The sequence below is a fragment of the Nomascus leucogenys genome, chromosome X (genome assembly GCF_006542625.1).
Source record: "Nomascus leucogenys isolate Asia chromosome X, Asia_NLE_v1, whole genome shotgun sequence".
NCBI lineage: Eukaryota > Metazoa > Chordata > Mammalia > Primates > Hylobatidae > Nomascus > Nomascus leucogenys.
Genome location: NC_044406.1, coordinates 100,449,376 through 100,459,256, shown reverse-complemented (window position 1 = coordinate 100,459,256; position 9,881 = coordinate 100,449,376).

The window sequence follows — 9,881 nt, the reverse complement described above, 5'->3', positions numbered from 1 at the left end:
GGGATTTAAAGTGGCAGGGCCAAAGAGAGAGAGACCAAACCCCACCTCTGGCCAAAAATGGGTAGGCAGCTGCTTAGAAACTCTCTTGGCCTGTGACAGCTGAGCCACAAGCAATGCGTTTTTGATCAGGGAACGAAAATCTGTTACCGAAACACCAGAGATTCGGTCTAGATCCTGCTGCTCGCTGCACAGAAAGCCATTCACTAAGGCAACGAATGTTTCCAAGGAAGCAGGCTTTAATCAGGTGCTGTAGCTGAGGAGATGGGAGATCAGTCTTCAATCAATCTCCCTGACTAAAATAAGGGTTTATATAGCAAGGAAGAAATGTAACTATATGTGCGAACATAGGTACTAGGGAGGGGTAAAGTGAGAGGAGTTGGTCAACAAGAAGCAGGTCTTCTTGGTTTCTTGGTTAGGAAAACAGGAATTAATGAGGAGTAAGGAAGCAGTCATGACAGATGAGGGGTCTGTCATCTCATTGTCTAGATGCAGTGATCTGGTAAGTTTCAGTTCTTTGATACTTTTTGAGAGATCTGAGGGTCCTTTCCTGAGGAAGGAACTCAGATGAAACAAATGTAAGTTTCAAGCTTTAAGACCTGAGGGTTTGGGGGATAGCTAATTCAAAGGCCTTGATCTCCTTAATTTGGAACTCTCCTTCAGATTTGACCAAGTCAAGAGGTGTGTCTTGTGGACCTACATTCTCAGGGCCATTATCCCATGAGCCAGTTTGGTCCCACTGTATTATGGCACGCTGACACAGCACATCAGAGGTTCAAAGTGTGTAGGGGGTTGGTACCTTATATGTACCTGCCAGCTGGGATTAGACCGTAAGTGTGTTTTTCAGAGGGGCAACCTAGTCAGACCTGCTGTGCATCACTGGGAGCATTCCTCCCAGATACCCACATGTGATTCTCAGTAACCTGGGAATCTCCTGAAAGGCTGAGGGGAGCAAGTTCCACACTCATACACTAGAGGAGTTTAGAGTTTGTCAAATCCAATGGGAGAAGAGACCAAAACAACAGCAAGACCAACCAAAAAAAAAAAAAAATAAGGAAAACACGTAAGCAATTGGAAGATTTATACAATGAATGAGCACTCTAATTTTAAGAAGTTAAGGCCAGCTGGTTGTCAACCTTATATTTTAATCATTAAAGAGAATTTTTAAGATAAAATCCCAACTCAGCTATTTACCTAGGAGTGGGTCCCAGGCTGCAGATTGCTCTCTACCATTTTAGAAGCAGGAAAAATCACTTTCCTTGTTGGAAGTGAGCAGAACTCCAGGAAGTAGTTAGCTGCCCCCCATCATTATGAAAGCAGGAAAAATTTGCCTCTCTTGTGGGAAGAAAGCAGAACTCCATAAATGAGCTGTACAGCAAAATAAGCCTTAAATCTCACCCAAAATTTGGGAGATCAGGTGTTCTCTGGAGCTGGGTAGCTTCCAGACCTCAGCAAATTGCCTTATTGGTTTGAGTGATAAAGATAGCCCAGCCAGTACCAGGCACGGATAGGAGATTTGCCACAGGTTAAGGGCCACCTCCATTCAGAATTCCTCCTGTAGTTGCCAATTTGTAAACCCAAAAGTCTCTGAAACAGGTTTCAATCAATTTCAAGCTTTATTTTGCCAAGGTTGAGGATGGGCTCAGGGAAAAGAAACACAAAACCCACAGGGACATCTGTGATTTCTGCTTTTTATTTCAAAGGGGGCTCGGGGACTCCAGTATTTCAAGGGGAAAGAGTGGGCAGTAGGAGAACCAAGAAAGAAACAAAATGTTGGGGTAGGGTAGATAAAGAGGCAAGTGGTTCCATTCTTTTGAGGCTTTCATCAGTGTTCACTGAATCTACATTTTATATATAAAAAGAAGGGATAGAAGAACAGTTAATTATGCATTGGCTTGTGCTCAGTGAATCTGCATTAATACGCATTTGTCTCAGTTGGGTAGAGTATGGCTTCTGGTCTCGTCTTTAATTAATTTATTTTTATTTTAATTAATTAATTAATTAATTAATTTTGAGATGGAGTCTCGCTCTGTCACCCAGGCTGGAGTCTCGCTCTGTCACCCAGGCTGGAGTGCAGTGGTGCGATCTCAGCTCATTGCAACATTCGCCTCCCAGGTTCAAGGGATTCTCCTGCCTCAGCCTCCCGAGTAGCTGGGATCACGGGGGCGTACCGCCGTGCCCAGCTAATTTTTGTATTTTCAGTAGAGACGGGGTTTCACAACGTTGGCAAGGCTGGTCTCAAATGGCAGCACATATACTAAAATCTGTTCTTGTCTTTATCCGTGATGGTGGCAGCACATATACTAAAATCTGCTCTTGTCTTTATCCGTGATGGTCTTGTCTTTGTCTTGTACCTGTGAAGATAAGCTGTTAATTACCTTGTCAGCGTGAAATTCAACAGAACTGTTTTAGGGTAAATATCTTGGGACCTATGAGGAATTTCCTTGTGAGCAAATTGTGAGGGAGGCTTCCTGGGGAAGTATGTGGCCTTTAATTTTTGCAGGAATAAAAATGGGAGGCAATTTTCTATGACTCAGTTCCCAAGCTTGACTTTTCCCTTTGGCTTAGTGTGTTTGAGGTCCCAAGATTTTATTTTCCTTTCATAGTCCCAAATTCATATATTGAACTCCTAACCCCTATACGGGGAAAGGAAAACATTCCCTTCACTCTCTGAAGGTTCACTGAAATATCAACTGACAAAAGGCAGATTAGCCAGGTACAGTGGGCATGCTTATAGCCCCAGCTACTCCAGAGACCAAGGCAGGAGAATCACTTGTGTCCAGTAACAGGCTGTAGTGCACTGTGCTGATAGAGTGTCCACACTGTTTGCCATCAATATCTTAATTGCGAGGGAGTAGGGGACCATCAAGTCACCTAGGGAGGGATGAACTGGCCCAGGTTGTAAGTGGAGCAGATGAAAACTCCCTTGCTAATCAGTGGTGAGATGGTACCCGTGAATAGCCACTGTAATTGAGCCTGGGGAACATAGTGAGACCGTGTCTTTATAAATAAAATTTTTAGAAAGGCATATTAATAGGAAGGAAGGCATACAAATTTATTAACATGTACATGGAAGAATCACAAAGTAATTACACCAACTCTGCAATGGGATACAGAAGCTTAAACACCATCTTGAGGTTAGAGAAAAAAATAGGGGCTCAGAACATTTATGTTGGTAAATCAGGTGATAGTGGCAAGACAGGTTATGGGAAGGGGAGAAGAAGAGGTCTGGCTAGCAAAGGTGGTCTTGTTATGCAGATGAAACCTCACTGTTAGCAGCCTTCAGGGAGAATACATTTTACGTGTTTTTTTCAGACCTTTAAAAGTGTCAGGATCTCAGTTAATCTATCCTAGATTTGGACAAAGAAAGGTCTGCTTGCATCAATGCAGAAATGCAGCTAGACTTAAATGCTAAATGGTCACACTTGTTTCATCTTAGACCTAACTTCTAATTTAATAATAGTCTTTTCCATAGGCAAGTAGTAAATTTATACAAAGGCCATCCATAGCTTTTAAAATGGAGCTACAAAGTAGATACTTACATGATACAATTGTTTTTTAAGAGTCTAACGTTGATTCAGCTCTGAAATCCTCATGTTTGTTCTTAAGCATGAAGCGAACCATAATGCAGCACTCATAAAGAATTCTGACATGTTGCAATGGATTTCATCTTGAGGAATGCAACTATGAAAAAAGTGCATCATCATCGTAAGATATTGCCTATTATGACTAGAGTGCAATTCCATTTCTCACTGTCTCTTAAAGGGGACCATATTAAAGTTTTGAGTGTGACAAGTCTTTGTTACATGGGACTTTTTGGTATCTCTGACTAATAGTCACTAGTTGCTAATATGGTATCCCAGTCATTGGACAATGAAAAATAATCACCCAGATGTGCAGGATAATATTCTCCTTTGAAAATTACTGTTGCAGCAATAGCCAAGAGTAATGGTATTTAAATGGCATTGTTTTCATGGGTAACTACTAAAAATCATAGAAAAATATACACAGTTTCAAACAATGTGTACATTTAGTCTGTCAACCCCCTGGCCACATAGTAAAGCCCTTCATAAGTAACTAGGAGCTTGAGATTTTTATATCATTGTACCTTTCATGCAGCTGAGAGAGGCATTATGGGTTTAAGTAGCTCCCCAAAGATCCCAAGAAGTGTTTCTGTGACACTTGTGATTTTTACATTTTACATTTGAATATCCGTCTTAGAGTAATTTAAATGTAATTTGAAGTACAACAATGGCTCTATCAAAGATCATTCTTAGGCCAAGTTTCCTTGGATTAAGCAAACTTTAATGAATGCTATTTTCTTGTACTCCATTTAACCAGTGGTAAACTTGGAACAGCTCAATAAACTACTGAAAGGGCAAGAGATGCAGAACCTAAGCTGAAAAATCTGTTTGCTACAGGCAAGATAGTGGTTCTTTCATGTTGCTCCAAATGCCAAGGTATTCAGACTCTGGAACAGATAGATTTTTAAAATTCCAATTTTTAAATCTGCAGGCATCACTTGAAAAATGTAGTGACCATTCCCACTGCTAATTATTTAGGAAATTAGTATTATAAAATGTAAGATTGGAACACCTCACTCAGAGACCAAACCTGAGAGTTACTCTTGGGTTACGTTCAAAGATACTAGATTGAAATTTCCTTGGAAAAGACACAGACTGAAATAAATCTGAGAATGGTGATCTTTCTAACTTTCTGGGATCCTCCATGTCAGACCCATCTGGTCTGAAGAATGCTGAATGTGTAATAACTGTATTTGTAACATGTATCATTCAGACTTCAGTAGACTATGATAAACATTCTGTAACTGTCTATATCATTTGAAATAGAAGTACCTAGTATGCCACAGGGCCTTGCAATAAAATTAGCCTTGTTGGCTAATATCCAGAGAGGAAGAATAAATGTGTATGTGTACTGCGGGGAGGGAGCGAAATGAGAACTATCACTACCAAAATTCTCATGGAATTATATTTCCCAAAGACATGCTATCTATGGAGGTAGCTAAACTTTTCTGAAAAATAAAAATTAAATGAGGTTATACTTTTGATATAACAGACAGTTTTGTTTATATCCCCAAATATTCAACTATTGAAATGTTCCCTTCACATTGTGCAAAGATGATTTATTAGGAGAATGTATTAGTATATTGTAGAAGACGTAATGTTCTGCAGATATGAACAAAAAGTCAAAGCTGTCAAAGGTCCTAATAAAAGTAGCTTTACAAAAACCTCTCCTTCTGAAAAGCAATTGGAACATTGGAAAAAATCATCAAAACAAACCTTTCTAAAACTCTGGAAATTAATTAAAGGCTTGCAACATTCCAAGGAGTATTTCTCCAAGAAAAACAGCTAAACTTTTGTAAGAACTGCAATCTCTGTGATGTGTTAGCTCGCTCTATTACTATTCTTCACTCCCTAGATTTGTGAGAGTCTTGAAATCAACAGCCTCACAACTGCAGTAGTCATGAAAACTTGCATTTTAGCAACTGCTAGAGGAAGCAGAAACAGGCATGTTCTTCCACAAAACCCATTCCCTGAGAAATGTGACTATTTGACATGTCTGCAAACTCCCTAAATAGCTCTATTCTCAGGGTTGTCTTTAATGGACCTGAACCAGAGCTCACTCTGTACAAATAAGCCTATACCTAAAAAATTTTCTCACAACAAGTGGTAGTTGTTTAACACTGCAGCTACCTGAAGCAATTAACAAGAGGCTGACCAAAAACTTAAAAGGAAAAACTGGTGAATGAGACATTCATAACAATCTTTGAAAATGTCAACATATTTCTGAGAATCTAGAAGGCCACTCAGGTGTGCAAGGCTGTAGGCTCAAGAAAGTCCTCAGAATGCCCTATTTGCTCAAGTCTGACTAATCTTTTTCTTTTCTTTTCTCTTTCTTTCTTTCTTTCTTTCTTTCTTTCTTTCTTTCTTTCTTTCTTTCTCCTTCTTTCTCTTTCTTTCTTTCTTTGTTTTTTCTTTTTCTTTCTTTCTTTTTTTTTTCTTTGAGATGGAGTCTTGCACTATTGCCCAGGCTGGAGTGCAGTGGCACAGTCTTGGCTCACTGCAGCCTCAGCCTCCTGGGTTCAAGTGATTCTCCTGCCTCAGCCTCCCGAGTAGCTGGGATTACAGGTACCCACCACCACACCCAGCTAATTTAAGTCTGACTAATCTTAAGCCTCTGAAGAAGTTGCAAGTAAGGATAACAGAGTTGTTAATTGCAGGAATATTTAACGCATGTCTAAAAAAATATACCAAATCCTTGGCAATGGCTGGGAGAATTACTGGTTCATGGCATTTAAGGACACCTCTGTCTTGCTAATCCCTAACCTAACCAAGGAGACACTTTAGTGGCTACATATGTCAAAGAAAACAGACTTTACAGTATCAGTCCAGGAAAGTCAGCAAACAAATGAGGAACAATAACAATATAAACAACAACAACAAAACAGCTAACAGCAAGACCAACAAACCCTGGGAGAAGAAGTTCTGATTTCAAGATTTACAATGTTATATTAAAATGTCAAGTATTTTAAAGAAAAAGTAAACATACAAAGAAACAGGAATGAATGGCCCATACAAAGAAAAAAAAAAAGAAAGTCAATAGAAAATGTCATGGTGGAAGCCAAGATGTCAGATTTATTATATAAAGATTTTAAATAGGTAATTATAAATATGTTCAAATAACTAAAAAACATCTTGTCTAAAAAAATAAAGGAGTATATGGCAATGATTTCTCACTAAAGAGAGTGTCAACAAAGAGATAGACATTATTTTTTAAAAGCACCAAATAGTAACTCAGTAGTTTAAAAATCACAATGACTGAAGTGAGGAATTCACAAGAGGAGTTCTACAGCAGATTTCAACTGTCAAGGAAACAATAAGAAAATTTGAATATAGTTCATTGTGATTATCATAAAGAACAGAAAGAAGAAATAATAAAGAAAATTAATATAGTCTCAAAGATATGTGAGACACTGAAGTCCCTGAGGGAGAAGAGAAAGGAAGAACAGAAAGAATATTTGAAGACATAATTTCTAAAGGCTAACACAATTTGATGAAAAAACATGAATTTGCACGTTCAAATAGCAAAACAATCTTCCAGTAGGATAATCTTAAAGTAGTCTACACCCAGACACATCATAGACAAAGTGACAAAACACAAAGAGAATCTTGAAAGCGGTAAAAGAAATGTAGCTCTACATACAAGGTATTTTTTAACAGCAGTAACAGCTAACTTCTTATCGGAAATGTGGAGGGCAGAAGGCAGTAGGATGACATATGTATCATGCTGAAGTGAAAAAAGCAACCCATTAACCAAGAATTCTATCTCTAGCAAACTGTTTCAAAAATAGAGATATTAAGACGTGCGAAGATTTAAAAAATAACAAAACAAAATAACTGACATAGTGAGTAGACCTTCCCTATAAGAAATACTAAAAGGAGTCCTTCGCTCTAAAAAATATTTTCACTAGACAAAAACTGAAATCCACATGAAGAAATAAAGAACACGAATAAAGGTAACTGCATAGATGAATATAAAATACAGGATCAGTATATTTCTGTTTGTAACTATTTTCTTCTCCTATCTGACTTAAAAGAGAACACATAAGACAATAATTATAAAACTATTAGTAGGCTTCCAAGGTACAATATAGTTTCTATGTCAATAAATAATAATACAAAGAAGGGTGAAAAAAACAAAGTTGGATTAGAGCTACACTTTTGGATACTGATCAAAGTAAGTTGGTATTAATCTAAACAAGTTCTTTTTAAGGTATGATATTAACCGTCATCACAAGGGGGACCATTAAGAAAATAACAAAGAATGGTAAAAGAAATAAAAAGGAAATTAAAATGGTACACTTGAAAATGTCTATTTTATACAAAACAAGGCTATCCCATAAACATAAATATACAATTAATAAATTGTCAATTGATAGTAAAATAAAATTCTTAAAAATGCCAAAAATCCTAAGGCAATAACACAGAAATAGAGGCCACAAAAAGAGATAAGACGTGGAAAACAAATAGCAAAACGGATACTTCAAAGGTACAGAGTAACAGAATACATAAAATATAAATCAGGATCATACTGTAGGCTATCTACTAGAGACACACTTTAGATTTAAAAAGACATGAATTTAAAGCAAAAGGATGGAAAATATATACAATGCAACAGTAACCAAAACAGAGCTGGAGTATCTATATTACTATTGAACAAAATAGACTGTAGCGCAAAGAATATTTCTAGAGAAAAAGAAAGATATTCTATAATGATAAAAAGATAAATCCATTAGAAAACCATAACAATGACAAATATACATGTAGGTAGCAACAAAGCCCAAAATACATGAAGCAAAATCTGTCTGAATTGAAGGGAGATGTTGGCAATTGAACAATAATTATTGGAGACTTCAACAGCTTCTTTCAATAATGAACAACTAGATACAAGATTGTAGGTAGCAACAAAGCCCAAAATACATGAAGCAAAATCTGTCTGAATTGAAGGGAGATGTTGGCAAACGAACAATAATTATTGGAGACTTCAACAGCTTCTTTCAATAATGAAAAACTAGACACAAGATTAACAAGGAAAAAATAAGATTTGGACAACACTAAAGAAACTAGACCAAACACACATATATAGAATACTATACTCAAAACAGCAAAATACATACGATTCTCAAGCCCTTGTATAACTTCATCCTGAATAACACTTATGCTAGGCCATAAAACAAGTCTCAGCAAATTTAAAAGTATTGAAATAATGCAAAGTATGTTCTCTAGCTAAAATAGAATGAAATTTAGAAATCAACAACAGAAGGACATTTGGGAAATTCACAAGTATGTGAAAATTAAACAACACACTCTTAAATAACCAATGGGAAAGCAAGAAATCACAGAGGAAATTAGGAAATAATTTGAGTAGGAGGAAATGAAAACGTAACATACTATCTACACAGCTAAAGCAGTGCTTAGAGTGAAATCTGTAACTATTAAATGCCTATATTAAAAAAACGAGAGCTCTCATATCAATTAACACTTCACCTTAATAAATTAGGAAAAGAAGAACATGCTAAATACAAAACAAGCAAAAGGAAGTAAGTGAAAAGATTAGAACATAAAAAAACAGTTAAGAGTAGAAAAAGGAGAAATCAGTGAAACTGCAAGTTGAGTCTTTCAAAAGATAAAGGAAATTAAAAACTAGCAGATTGATCATGTAAAAGGCAACTCAAATTACTAAAATGAGGAATGTAAGAGAAGATGTCATTACTAACATGACAGAAAAAAATTATAATAAAAGAATACTAGGAACAATTATACACCAAAAAATTAGATACCCTGGATAAAATGGATACATTTTCATAAAGATGCAAACTTCTGAAACTGATTCAGAAAGAAATAAAAAATCTGAATAGGCTTATAAGAAGTAGAGAGATGGAATTAGTAACAAAAACACTTCTCACAAAGAAAATCCAGGTTGAGCTGGCTTCACTGATGAATTTGAGCAAACATTACAAAAAAGAATGAACAGAAATCCTCATGTATTTTTATAAGTAATAGAGGAAAAAGAACCCTTTCTAACTCATTCTATGTGGCCAATATTACTCTGATACCAAAACCAGAAAAATTATCCCAAGAAAAGTATAGGCTAATATACATTAAGGCTGTAAATGCAAATATAGTCAACACAATACAGGAACCAAATCAGGCAACATATAAAAAGGATTATATATCATGACTCAGTGAGATTTATTCTAAGAATTTGGGATTTACTAAAATCAAACAGTGTTGTACAACCATATTGATACAATAAAGGACAAAAACTACATACTGTTTTTCAAAAGACACCAAAAAGGCCTG